The following is a 15076-nucleotide window of genomic DNA, read 5'->3' on the forward strand; positions in this document are numbered from 1 at the left end:
CCAGGCACATATTACCCAGAGAAATGTGTGTGTATATGTGTGTGTCTCTGCATGTATCCCTCGGTGTGAGTGTACCTTTCTCTGTGTATGACTATTAGTGTGTCTGTGTGCTTTTCCATGTATATGCATTTGTGTATTTGTGTGTCTATGTCTGTAAGTCTGTGTCTGTGTGTGCTTATCTGTAGTTTGGTGTCTGTCTGTCTGTATTGTGCATGTGTGTAGGTATGTACTTTCTAGGTCTCTGCCAATCCAGAACAGGATTTGGAACCGGAATCTTGTCCTCTCCTCTTTCCCTCACAGTTTTTACATGCAGGATGCTGTGCCCTCATGGTGACCCTGGAGAGTCACACATAGAAGAGAAAGAAGAAAGTTACTTAAGTTGGGGACTGGAGGTGGGAGGGAAGCTGGAGAGGAGGGTAAGTGGCTAAAGCTATCTATAGATGGGGTGGGAACTACATTAACCCAACTTTCCTCAGGATGAGATAATTTCCAGGGGTCCTGTTTCTAGGTATCTTGATTAAGGGGGCAGGATGGGAAATCCTTCAACAGGATTTGTGTTTTACATGTGGCAGACATGTAAAGAAGAGATTCTTCATGGGAAGCCACACTGTCATTCTTTTTCTTGAAATGACTAAACTCAGCTCTTTCCTCTAATCCATACTCTTCCCTCCTGCTGAAGTGGGATGTGGGGCATCAGGAATTTGGAGGGCAGTGAGGGCAATGGAAGGATGAAGGGAAAGGTAGGAATAGAGTTCTGGAATAAAGGTGGAGGAGACAGATTGAGGACAAGACTGAAGAAATAATTGAACTGGTGAGGAGAGGCCCTTCAAAAGTTGAACTTGGGCTAGAGGTGTAGCTCAGTGATTTGAGAAAATGGTTAGCATGTTCAAGTAACATCAAAAAATAAATAAAAATAAAAAGAAGTTGAGGGCTGGGGGCATAGCACAATGGTAGAATGCTTCCCTAGCATTTACGAGACCCTGAGTTCCATCGCCAGCACCACAAAAAATAAATAAATAAATAAATAAGTTGAACTGGGTGACCTCTGGTGGGCCTTCCAGTCCTGTGAAGGTGGATTCTGTAGGTGAATGAGGAAAATTTGTGTCCTACTCCCATTTTATGACAGGCAAACTTAAAAGGAACAGAACAGGTGAGGTGGAAAAGGGAGACATGCTGCTCCCTCTCCACTGGCCTTCCTGTTCCTGCCTACCTCAGGACTATGTTCAGCTCAGACTGGGGTAGAAGACACAAACATGAGAAATGTGACTACCCCATTCCTGCACTTCAGGTCCCTCTGGACTCGTAGTGAGAAAGACAATTTGGTGAGAAGGTTTGTAGGAATGTCTCAGAGTGCGCATGTATGGGAGTGTGGGACCAGTGATTGTGTGTGTGTGTGTGTGTGTGTGTGTGTGTGTGTGTGTCCTAAGTGTTTGGGAGTGTATCATAGTATGTGAATATAAGTGTTGATTTGTAACTATGCAAGATGTGGACCAGGTGTGTGGGCATCTGGGAGCCCAGGTAAGGTGTCATAAAGCAGACAGATCCATGAGGGGTAATGGGAACAGGTGAAAAGAGGTGTGGAAGAGAGCAGAAGGGAATGGAAGGGATGTGGAGTGACAAGATTAGAGGAGGGGGTTGGTAAGATAGAGACAAGTGAGAGATCATGATGACAGGTGAGAGATCATGATGACAGTTGAAGAAGTGACAGGACCATAAGAGCGTTTGGGGGCAGAGTTGACGGGTGAGGAAGTAGGTAAAAGAGAATAGTGGGAGGAATGGAAGGACCTAGGACCAGGGAGAGAGGTATGGAGACGGCTGAATGACTTGTCAGAGCTAACAGAAGAGTCAGGCGTGAAGCCATAGGGAGAGGGGACGGAGGTGAGTAGAGAGGGGCAAAATCCCCGGAGGACGAGTTGGAGAGGGTGGGTCTGTGTGCGGGGGCAGGGAGCGGTTCCAGGCCTCGGGCTGCGGCCCAGGCTGTGTAGGCCAGCGTCCCAGCTCCGGCAGCGGCGACGGCACCGGGGAGGGGGAGCCGGAGCCGGCTGCGCTGGGAGGTAAGCCGGGCCCGAGGCCCGATGAGCCCCCCTCTCCCCGCAGGAACCCCCGTCCCGACCCCGGGCCTGCCCGCCCGGCCCCGCCCCGCCTCACCTGCTCTGTGCCGGCTGCGGCTGCGGCTGCGGCGGCGGCGGAGGCAGCGGCTCGGGGCGGCGCATCCCCCGTGGCCGGGGCGGGGCGGGGGCGGGGGCGGCTCAGTGCGGCGCTGTGCGGCCCGCTCCCTCCGGCGGCGGCGGCGGCGGCGGCCTCCGGAACCGGACCATCCCGGCCCGGCCCGGCCCCGATCCTCCTCGGGCGACCGCGGCGGCGGCGGTGGCAGAGCGGGGAGCTGCCCACAATGCACTGCGCCGCCAGCATCAGCACCAGCCCTGACATCACCGCCCCACCGCCCGGCCCTTACATCACCGCCCTTTCTCTGACATCACGTTCCACCCTGCTCCTCTCTACATTCCTCCAGCCTAGGACTCCCTTAGTTGGATCTGCTCCAGCAGGTCCTTCTTACTGGTCTCTACCATTCACTTGACCCCATGCCCAGGGAGGGCCCCGTCACTCTTTACCTGTCCCCATAAACTTTACCTGTCTCCATCACTCTTTATCTTTCCACTTCCAGAATGTCCCTGTCACTCTGCCTCACCTAACTCCCCCACTACATCCTCCAGATGTTCTTATTACTTTTCTCTAAAGCCATTTCCCCTAACCTCCCATAAATCTCCACCACCCACCTCTTCTAACCATCCCACGCTTGAACCCCCACCCCTTACCTGTCATTCTTAACTCACCTCATATATGCCTTATCTTCTAACTTAGCCTCTATTTCTTTGGCCTCTTCTCCCATCTGTTGACAAACTCTACTATTGTGTCTAACTGCCTACCAAATAAGATACACACTCTTTACTGTGACATTAAAAATTCTTCCCCAACATGTGCCCATAAGGCTATTACTTCCCTTCTGTCAGATGGGGAGTTCTCTGAATGTACTCTGCACTCTGTCTCGTCAATTCCTCCTTCTTTCCTTCCTTCCTTCCATTGTTTATGTCTTCCACAAATGCATACTGAGCATCTTCAGCAGCAACAACAATAATAATAGCAGCAGCAGCCATTTACTTCTGCCAGACACTGATTAACTTTACACATATTAATTCATTTATTCCTTTTAACTACACTATAACATAAGTGTAACTATTGTTACCCCTCATTTTATGAATGAGAAAACTAAGATAATAGAGATACAGAGATGTTAAGTAATTTGCATTAGATTGCATGGCTAGCAAGGTAGAACTTGGATCCTGATCCCAAAGTCCATGCACCTAAGCGCCATGCTGGGAGAAAGGATCACTAAGTCTGCAAGAGTAGTCAAGGCAAGCTTCTCAGAGGAAGCAATTTCAATTATAAATTTGAAGGATGAGTGGGAATTTGCCAACTGATAAATGGGACCCGAGCAGAGGGAGGGAGTGACTTCCAGAAGACAGCATGAGGCTGGGGATGGTAAGGCAAGATCATGAAAGGCCTTGTGTATCATGCTAACATGATTGGATTTTATTCATTTGGGTTTTGGAAGTGAAGTGGATACTATGGTGAGATATGCAGATCCCCCTTTAAAAAAATATAGGTATTCAGGTTTAGGGGTGTAACTCAGTAGTAAAACACTTGCATGTATAACACCCTGGGTTCAGTCCCCTATGCTGAAAAAAAGTCTAGGTATAACTTTGCCAGCTACTTGAAGTGTGGATGGGGCTGGCTGCTCTGGAATGAGTCTCTCTTTGGGAATTGACCTTGGCCAAGATCATACCCCTTTCCAGGGGTATCCCACATTTAACTTATAATCCTGTGAGTATAAAAACCTTTTCCCTTCATCCTAACTTGGGACAGCTGTCTGAAAATTTTCAAAACTACAAAAGGATCAACTGAGTCTTCTTTTTAAATTTTTTATTTGTTCTTTTTAGATATACATAACAGTAGAGTGCATTTTGACATATCATATATACATGGAGTATAACTTCCCATTCTTGTGATTGTACATGATGTGGAATTACACTGGTTGTGTATTCATATATGAACAAAGTTATGTCTGATTCATTCTACTGCCTTTCACATTCCCATCCCCCTACTCCCCCTCCCTCCGACTGAGGCTTCTACTGAAACTGCATCAGAGTTCAGCTGCCCCCCTCTGCTCAATATCACTTTCTTCACCCCTCCACTGATGTTGATCACTGGAGCACTTCCCAATAAAGCTACTACATGACTATCTCTGTCTCAGAGGCAGTATCCTTTAGATAAGGAATCACTATGGAGTTTTGAGCAGAAAAGAGACACAGTCTGATCTGAGTATTGGGTTTGAATTCTGGTGAGAAATCTATAATTATCCTTGTCTATCTCTATATGTAATATGTCCTTTACTCTTCTGGCTACTTTAAAAATTTTCTCTTTACACTGATTTTCAACTGATGAAAATGTGTCTTTTCATGTAGTTTCACTCATGTTTCTTATGCTTGGGTTTGTTGAATTTCTTATATCAATGGATTTAGAGTTTGCATCAAGTTTGGAATTTTTTAGTTCTTATTAGCTCAAATATTTTTCTGCTCTCCCCTTTTCTTCAAGGACTCCAATTATTCTGCATATTAGGCTAAAAATTGCTAATACTTTGTTCATTTTTTTCCCTTTCTTTCTTTCTTTCTTTCTTTCTTTCTTTCTTTCTTTCTTTCTTTCTTTCTTTCAACTGTGTTTCATTAGGGGTCATTTCTATTGTTAAGTATTAAAATTTCTTTTGTACCATCTGAACTGGTACTAATCCCATTCAATGTACTTTTCATTGTAGTTTATATCTCTAAAGGTTGGACTTGGGTCTTTAAATTTTTTTCCATATTTCTTGGGCTGGGTATAGCTCAGTGGTAGAGTGACTGCTTAGCGTGAAAATTCCCAGCACCGTACCCCCTCACTAAAAAAACCTTCTGCCTCCTGTATTTCTACATAACATATACAATTTTCTTCTAACTTTTAAAATGTATGGAATATTTATAATAACTATTTTAATGTACTTGTCATTTAATTTTATTATCTGATTAATTTCAGGATCCATTTTTTTTTTGTCCTTACTATGGGTCATATTTTTCTGCTTCTTTCTTTCTATATCTAGTAAAGTTTTTTGTTTTTGTTTTCTTTCTTTGTTTGTTTGTTTTTTTTTTGTTTTTTTTGTTTGTTTGTTTGTTTGTTTTTTTTTGGTATGAGGGATTGAACCCAAGGCATTTTACCATTGAGTCATAGTCCCAGCCCTTTTTTGTATTTTACTTAGAGACAGGGTCTCCCTGAGTTGCCTAGGGCCTTGCTAAATTGCTGAGGCTGGCCTTGAACTCACAATCATCTTAACCTCAGCCTCCCGAGCTATTGGGATTACAGGCATGCACCAATACACCCAAGCTACCTATTTTTGGTTGGATGTCAAATGCTATGAATTTTACCTGTTAAATCTTAGATATTTTCTTATTTCAGTGAATATTTTTGAATTTTATTCTGGGTTGCAGTTAGTTATTTGTTTGTTTGTTTGTTTGTTTTGGGTACTGGGGATGGAACCCAGGGTTTTGCACCAGCTAAACCGGTTCTCTACCACTGAGCTGCATCCTCAGCCCTGCAGTTAATTACAACAATGACAACACAGTTGGATCCTTTCAAGGCTTATTTTGTTTGTTTGTTAAGACAGTGCTCCCTGTGTTCCCCAGGCTGGTCTCAAACTTCTGGCCTCTAGGGATCCTCGCTCCTCAATCTTCTGAGGGCTACTGTGACCAACTTCAAGCCCCACTTTTGAAACTTTGTTGGGTGGAACCAGAGCTTTCGGCAAAGCCCTGCATAATTTATCCAATACCCCCTGGATTATAGGGTTTTCTATGTGGATTGGTGGAAACAGCTCCCATGTTAGCCTCAGAAATTTGCTACTTTCAGGTGGTTCTTTTCCTGCCTAGTTTCCTCACACACTTATTCTGATCCGTTCTCAGCTGACTCCTCACTGGAAACCCTCCAAGCATTTCTAGGGCTCTCTCACCTCTCCTTTGCTCTGTACTGCATACTTGCTGCCTTTGCCAGCTGTACTCCTAGCTCTGTCTCCTCAGCTCAGACACATAGCCCTACAGCCTGGAAACCCTGCAGGCAACAAGCTGGGGCCAAAGCAAAGCTTGTTTTCAATCTTTCAGAAATGACTGTCCTGTGCTGCCTGATGGTCAATGTAGGAGCATCATTTCCTCATATATTTGGTCTAGTCTTTAGTTGTTAAACTTGAGAAGGTAAATCTGGTCCCTGCTATTCCTTCTTGACTGGAAGTAGACATTTGGTCTGGATGCTTAAGGGCCAGAGAGAGAAGACAAACTGAAAGGGAGCTTCCAAATACTCCATTCTGTCTTCTTTGAAGTACTTGATCCTTGTACCTCGCTGGGTGGCATTGATCTGGTTGCTCCTATTCTGGAGCTAAGGTAGACCCTTCCCAAAGCCAAATGGAGTTCAAAATCTCAGATTCTTCTTTACTCTATTTTATAGCTTCTCTGGTGCCCACTGAGTGTCTTACACAAAATAAATGCCTAAAAAATGTGGCCCCCACCTGTATATAAAAGAGACTTAACTAGGCATAGTGGTGTACACCAGTAGTCCCAACTACTCAAGAAGCTGGGTAGGCAACAGAGAAAAAATCTTATCTCAGTTGGGCACAGTGGTGCATGCTTGTAATCCCAGCAGTTCAGGAGGCTGAGGCAGGAGGATTAAGAGTTCAAAACAAGTCTCAGCAACTTAGTGAGGCCCTAAGCAACTCAGCAAGACCCTGTCTCTAAATAAAATACCAAAAAAGGCTGGGGATGTGGCTCAGTGGTTAAGAGCCCCTGGGTTCAGTCCCCAGTACAAAACAAAAAGGAAAAAGAAAAATTCCATCTCAAAAAAAAGGAAAGAAAGAAAGAAAAAAGAGGAAGATTTGACATACACACAAAAAATGATGTTGTAAAACCATAGAGAAACTAAGGAGGTTAGTTATGCCTTCCTGTTTATCCTTACTATAAAACTAAGGGCAGTGATCACTTTTGGAGGGAGTAAGCAGGATGAGATTGGAAGGAGGTAACTGGAAATTTGGGGTAGCTGAAAATCTATTATTCTTATTATTTGTGTATGGGGAGCAGTGTGGTCCTGGGTCCCCAGTACCACCTATATTCTAGGGAAGTGCTTTACCACTAAGCTACATGCTCCAGCCTAATGATCTATTTCTTGACATGGTGCTTACAAGAATGTTTGTATTATAATAATTCATTTATTTAGGGGTTTTTTTTGTAGCTGAATTTTATTTTAAAATACAAATATTTTTATTAAGGTTTTATTGGTATGCCTAATGAATGAATGAATTAATTAATGAATAGTTCTGGGTATTGAGCACCAATTGTTGCTAACATAAAAAGAGAGAGACACCCAGACACTTTGTGCCTCATGATGGATGTACACACCACCATAAGTGACACTCTTGCCCCAAATTGATCTGAATATGATCAAGCTTCTAGATCCAAGTCTAATTCACAGGAAAAAGGAGGACAGAGAAACGTGTTAAATGATATTGCAGCAATATAATCAGCAAATTCCAGACTGTAAGATGCTGCATAGCAAGAGAGAGAAAATATGTAGGGGAAATATGTATATTAAACTAGACTTAGGTCTGGGGATTTAGCTCAGTGGTAGAGCACTTGCATAGCATGTGTGACGTCTTGAGTTCAACACACACACATACACACACACACACACACACACACACACACAAAGACTTAAAAGAGGTGGGTGTGGTGGTGAACACCTGTAGTCCCAGCAACTCAGAAGAATCAAAAGTTCAAGGCCAGCCTGGGCAATTTAAACATATCCTGTCTCAAAATTTTAAGAAATTTTAAAAGGTGGGGGCTGGAGATAGTGTTCAGAGAGGTAGCACACTCCTAGGTCCAATCCCCAGTACTGAAAAAAAAAGATTTAAATTAGATGCCAACCAATTACAATATGTGGACTTTATGTGAATCCTGATTTTAAAAAGCAAATTATAAACAAATGAATATTTCTAATGTCTATAAGAATATGAAATTTGAACAATGATGGACAATTTGATGACAATTAGAAAATCTTGTTAAATTATTTAGCTGTGATAATGATGTTTTGAATACATTTTTAAAAAGAGAGTCCTTGCCAGGCATAGTGGTGCAGGCCTGTAATCTAAGTCACTCAGGAAGCTGAGGCAGGAGGAGCACAAGTTTGAGGTCAGCATGAGCAACTTAGCTAAATCCTGTCTCCAAAAAAAAAAAAATGTTTTTAAAGGGCTAAGGATGTAGCTCAGTGGCATAATATCTGCCTAGCATGTTCAAACCTCTAGCTTCAATAACCAATACTGCAAAAAATAAAAATAAAAGAGAAAGAGGCCAGTCCCAAAAAAACCAAAGGCCAAATCTTCTCTCTGATATGTGGATGCTAACACATAATAGGTTGGTGGGGAGGGAAGAATGAAAGTTCACTGGATTAGACAAAGGGGAATGAAGGGAAGGGAGGGGGATGGGAATATGAAAGACAGTAGAATGAATGGGACAGAACTTTCCTATGTTCGTATATGAATACACAACCAGTGTAACTCCACATCATTTACAGTCACAAGAATGGGATCCTACTTAGAATAAGTTATACTCCATGTATGTACAATATGCCAAAATACATGCTGCTGTCATGTATATCTAAAAAGAACAAATAAAAAACATTTTAAAAAAGAGAATCCTTATCTTTTAAATCCACATATTAAAATATTTCCAAAAGAAATCAGATAATCTGGAATTTGCTCCAAAATGATACAGTGACAATATCGAGTATAAACGAAATGAGATCGCCATAAAGTCATAATTTTTGAACCTCATTATACTATCTTCTCAATTTTTTACTTGGTGAAAAACAGGTTTATTATTACAAATGGCAGGGTTTCCTTCTTTTTTTTTTAAACACTGAATAATATGCCATTGTATGGCTATGCCACATTTTTTTCATCCATTCATCTCTCAATGAAGAGGACACTCTGGTTGTTTCCACATCTTGGTCATTGTGAATACTGCCGCAAAAACACCGCTGTGTGTGAGGAAGTGCACACATTGCTTTGAGATCCTTATTTCAGTTCTTTTGGGTTTATATCCAGAAGTAGGGATGCTGGATCATATGGTGGTTCTTTAAATGTTTTGGGAATCCTCCATACTTTTCTCAGAGCTACTGTAACATTTTTACATTCTCACCAATGGTGTACAGGTTCCACTTTCTCCACAACATCACTGACACTTACATTGTGTATGTGTGTTAATAATATCCATCCTAATAGGATGAGGAGGTGGTTGATTTCCTGAATATGATGTCAAGCATTTTTTCACAGGCCTGTCAGTCATTCGTGTCTTTTACTGAAAAGAAATATCTGTTTAAGTGCTTTGCTCATTTATTATCTGTTTTTTTGCTATTGAGTTGTAGGGGTTCCTTATATATTTTTGGAAATTAATCCCTTATCCGATAGTTTGCAAATATCTTCCGCATTCTGTAAGTTGCCTTTCACTCTGAAATTGTTTCCTTTGCTGTACAGAAGCCATTTAGTGTGGCATATTTTTTTTTTCCTTTTCTTGTTTGTGCTTTTGGTGACACGTCCAAAAATAATCTCCAAGACCAATGTCAAGGAGGTTTTCTGCTATGTTTTCTTATGGAAGCTTTATAGTTTCATGTGTTACATTTAAGTCCTTTATTCATTTTGAGTTGATATTCGTGCATAGTGTAATGAAGAAAATTCATTTTTTTTCTTCCACATATGAATATCCAGTTTTCCCACCACTGTTTAAAGACTACCTTTCTCCACCGTTTAGTCCTCTTGTTAAAGATCAGTTGGCTATACATATATGGGCTTATTTCTATTTATCTGTCTTTACCCCAGAAATTTACTGTTTAATCACTGTAATTTTATAATACATTTCAAAGTCAGGAAGTGTACAACATGAGTGAACCTGGAAGACATTATACCAACTGATATAAGTCAGTCCCAGAAGGACAAATACTGTATACATTCAAATTACATGAGGTATTTACAATAATCAAACTCGTAGCACTAGAGAATACAATAGTTGTTGAGAGGGACTGGGACTTGGGGAAAATGGGAACCTGTTCAATGGAAGTAAAATAACACTTTCTCTAGATGAATAAGTTTTAAAGATCTGCTATACTACATTATGCCTGTAGTTAACAATATGGTATTGTGCACTTCAAAATTTAGTAAGAGACACTGGGCGCAGTAACATACTCCTGTCATCCCAGTGACTCAAGAGGCTAAGGCAGGAGGATCATAAGTTTGAGGCCAGCCTCAGTAAATTAGCAAGACCCCCAGCAAGTTAACAAGACTCTGTCTCAAAAAAAAAAAAAAAATGATGTAGCTCAGTACTAAAGTAACCCTGGGTTCAATTCCCAGGACCTACCTCCCCAAAATAAAATTGTAAGGAGGGGAGGTCTCTTGTTAAGTGTTCTTACCATGGAAACAAAAGCAAAGGGAAACAAGGAGACTTTGGGATGTGCCCAATGTTTGTTACCTTAATTGTAGTGATAGAATCACAGGTATTTGCATGTGTGCAAACTCATCAAATTATACACATTAAATATGTACAGACCTTGGTGTGTTGATTACACAACAAAACCATTTAAGAAGCTGTTTAATAAACAGTTTTGTTGAGGTATAATTTGCACACGGATAAAATCTACTGAATGTAAATGTATAACTTAATAATTTTTTGAAAATTACAGAGTTGTGCAAACCTCATTTCAATCCAGTTAAGAACATTTCTATCAACCTCCAAAAGTTTCCTTCGGCCCCTGCAGTCAGTTCCCATTCCCACCTCCAGCCCTAGCCCTGGGCAACAACTGATCTGCTTTTTGTCTTTCCAAATATACCTTGGACATTTTATTTAAACAGAATCATTTAGTTAAACAGAATCATACAATATGTGGTCTTTTGCTGTTCTCTGTACTAGTATATAAGTTTTACATATCCTGTAAAAAAACACTTTTTGTTGAACTGAATATTTCTATAGCACTTTATTTTTTAGAGTGGTTTTAGACTCACAGCAATCTTGAGCAGAAGGTACAGGGAGGTCCCATACGCCCCTTGCCCCACATGCATAGCCTCTCGCACTGTCAACATCCCTGCTGGAGTGGGATACTTGTTACACAGTTATCAGTCACAGTCCCTGGCTTACCTTAGGGTTCACTGTTGGTTTTGCACATCCTATAAGCTTTTTCTTTCTTGATTTTTTTTTAAGTTGCAGATGGAAACGATACCTTTATTTTATTTATTTATATGGTGCTGAGGATCAAACCCAGGGCCCCACACATTTGAGGCAAGCGCTCTACCACTGAGTTACAACCTCAGCCCTATCCTATAGGCTTTGATAAATTTATAATGACACATGCTTAAAATCCTCTGAGCACTTTCTTTTCTCTTTTGTTTCTTTTCCTTTTTTTGTTCCAAGGATTGAACCTAGGGGCGCTTAACCACTGAGTCACATCCCCAGCCCTTTTATGTATTTTATTTAGAGACAGGGTCTCACTGAGTTGGTTAGGGCTTCGCTAAGTTGCTGAGGATGGCTTTGAACTTGCAATCCTCCTGCCTCAGCCTCCTGAGCTGCTAGGATTACGGGCATGTGTCACTGCCCCCAGCAAGCACTTTGTCTTCTTTTTACTTTTAAAAAAAATTTTAAATTTGTTCTAACTAGTTACACATGACAGTCAAATGCATTTATGCATTTTGATAAATCATACATAAATGGAGTATAATTTCTAATTTTTCTGATTGTACCTATTGTAGGATCACATTAGTCATGCAATTATATATGGACATGAGGCAATAATGTCTGTTTCACTCTATTATCCTTCCTACCCCCATACCCCTTCCCCTCCCCTCACTCCCCTCTACCAAATCTAAAGTAATTCTATTCTTCCCTGGTGCCCCCGCCCCTTATTGTGAATTAGCATTCACATGTCAGAGAAAACATTCAGCCTTTGGTGTTTTGGGTTGGCTTATTTCACTTAGCATGCTATTCTCCAACTCCATTCATTTACCTGCAAATGCCATAAATTTCATTCTTCTTTAAAACTGAGTAATATTCCACCATATGTATATACCACATTTTCTTTATCCATTCATCTGTTGAAGGACACCTACATTGGTTCCATAGATATTGTGAGTTGAGTTGCTATAAACATTGATGCGGAGATCCAAGATGGTGGACTAGAGGGAGGCTGCGTTTCTTGTCGCTCTGTAACTCCGGTTTCAAGCAGAGGATATCTATTTCTTGGTGAGGCAGTTTTTGCTGCTTATCAATCCCCTGCTGTTTACCCCATTTGTCTGCTGTGATGACCTACAGTCTGCCAGCATATCGAGGCCTTTTTTGAATGCAGATTGCTCACTGTCAGGCGCCTATCATCCGCCATTTGCCTGCCTCTCGCCTGTCCATCGCCTGCCTTACACCTACCCATCACCCAACACACGAGGTTCACCTCCCAATCTTCCGACAACAGTCAGCAAACTGATCGCCGACCGCCAGTGGAGCACCAGCTGCCTGCTGTTGCCTGGAAGTTCTCTGTCACAGTACCTGCAGGTTTGATTATACATGGCTGCCGCCATTTCGAGACAACAACCAGGCCCCGTAGGACTCCTGGCCGGACTGAGTGAGCCCTGTCTCCAGGATCCCTCAGCCCGACTGATCACTCCCTGCCTCTGGGGCCCTCACATCGACTGACTGCTCCCTGCTGCCAGGACCTCCAGACCAACTGACTGTGCCCTATCACCAGGACCCCAGACTGACTGATTGCACCTAACCTCCAGGATCCCGCAACCACACCAAACACACCCAACCTCCAGGACCCCTGCCTGACCAACCGCATCCCGCCTCCAGGACCTCCAGCTGACCACGTCCACACCCTGAGCTGCAGCTCCCCATTTGCCAACACATTTTGAAGCCAGAGTGGCCATCTTGGATAATCCTGGAAGTCTTAGCTCCGCTCTTTAGGTGGGGCAAATCCCATCCTGAGACGCCTGCTGGAGGCTTGAAGCTCATTGTCAGGTACCTCTCATGCATCAGGCTACTGAACACTGGGAGGTTTCATTACTATATGACTGTTATACTGTAGATTTTCTTTTTTCTCCTTAGAGAAAAATTTTAAGTTTTTATTTCTTTACTTTTCTTGCTCTCTTTTCCTTTTGTTTACCTATTCCCTCAGAGTCTCTTTCACCCTTTTTTGCATGCTAACATCCAATTTCTTTTGATTACACTCTCACCCTATTATCTAGAACTTCTGTATAATCTTTTCTTATCCCATTAACAGCCACATTCTACATCCCTCTGCATCCTCTTTGTCCTCCATTAGAAACTGCAGACCTTATTGCAAATCTGTTTGTTTTATTGAAGATAATATTTTAACTCATTCTGTTTATTATGACAATTTTGTTATTATCCTCATAGGGGCTATTTGGTCTAGGATTGCATAGTGTCTGAATTGGGCACTGCTAATATTGATCTCCCCTTAAAGAAAGGGTTTTGGAAACCTATAGGGCCACTATAAGCCTATAGGGGGAAATCTGCAATACCCCAGATCTGCACTGCTAGAGGGGAAGATACATAAGCAATATGAAAAAACAAGAGAAGAAAATGATCCAAACAAATCTAGATTCTATATTAATAGAATCCAATGACAGTATGTTAGAAGAAATGTCAGAAAAGGACTTCAGATTATACATGATTAAGATGATTCACGAAGCAAAGGATGAGTTAAGAGAGCAAATGCAGACAATGAATGATAATACCAATAAGCTGACAGAGCAAGTGCAGGAAGCAAAAGATCATTTCAACAAAGAGATAGAGATTCTCAAAAAAAAAAAAAAAAAAAAAAAAAAAAAAAAAAAACAACAACAACAAAAACAAATGGAAATCCTTGAATTGAAGGAAACAATAAACCAAATAAAAAAATTCAATGGAAAGCATCACCAAAAGACTAGACCACTTGGAAGACAGAACCTCAGACAATGAAGACAAAATATTTAATCTTGAAAATAAAGTTGCCCAAACAGAAAAGATGGTAAGAAATCATGAACAGAATCTCCAAGAACTATGGGATATCATCAAAAGACCAAATTTAAGAATTATTGGGATTGAGGAAGGCACAGAGATACAAACCAAAGGAATGAACAACCTATTCAATGAAATAATATCAGAAAATTTCCCAAGCCTGAAGAATGAAATGGAAAATCAAATACAAGAGGCTTACAGAACACCAAATGCACAAAATCACAACAGATCCACACCAAGGAACATTATAATGAAAATGCCTAACATTCAAAATAAAGTTAGGATTTTGAAGACCACGAGAGAAAAGCATCAGATTACATATAGGGGGAGACCAATACGGATAGCAGCCGACTTCTCAACCCAGACTCTAAAAGCTAGAAGGGCCTGGAACAACATATTTCAAGCTCTGAAAGAACATGGTTGCCAACCAAGAATCCTCTACCCAGCAAAACTAACCTTCAGATTTGAAGATGAAATAAAATCCTTTCATGATAAACAAAAGTTAAAAGAATTTACAAATAGAAAGCCTGCACTATAGAATGTTCTCAACAAAATATTCCATGAGGAGGAAATGAAAAACAACAATGGAGGTCAGCAAAGGGAGGAACTACCTTAGAGAAAAACCACTCAAAGGAGAAACAAAGCCAACTTAAAAACCAAAAATAAGCCAAATGACTGGGAATACAAATCATATCTCAATAATAACCCTGAACATTAATGGCCTAAACTCATCAATCAAAAGACATAGACTGGCAGAATGGATTAAAAAGAAACACCCAACAATATGCTGCCTGCAAGAGACTCATCTCATAGAAAAAGACTTCCACAGACTAAAGGTGAAAGGATGGGATAAAACCTACCATGCACATGGGCTCAGTAGAAAAGCAGGGGTTTCCATCCTTATA

The 15076-nt window shown here is 41.4% G+C and overlaps 1 protein-coding gene across 2 annotated transcripts in view; it reads right to left on the bottom strand.

The window, feature by feature from the left end:
* Ttbk1 (tau tubulin kinase 1) overlaps positions 1-2342 on the bottom strand; it is a 43650-nt gene extending 41308 nt beyond the window's left edge. The window contains exon 1 of one of the 2 annotated variants that reach the window (XM_047559103.1): positions 2149-2342. The gene's annotated coding sequence lies outside the window, so the exon portion shown is untranslated. The remainder of the gene's footprint in view (positions 1-2148) is intronic. The other variant, XM_047559104.1, reaches the window with a different exon arrangement.
* Between the last annotated feature and the right edge of the window lie 12734 nt (positions 2343-15076).

Source organism: Sciurus carolinensis, chromosome 7 (assembly GCF_902686445.1).
Source record: "Sciurus carolinensis chromosome 7, mSciCar1.2, whole genome shotgun sequence".
In the NCBI taxonomy this organism is placed as follows: domain Eukaryota; kingdom Metazoa; phylum Chordata; class Mammalia; order Rodentia; family Sciuridae; genus Sciurus; species Sciurus carolinensis.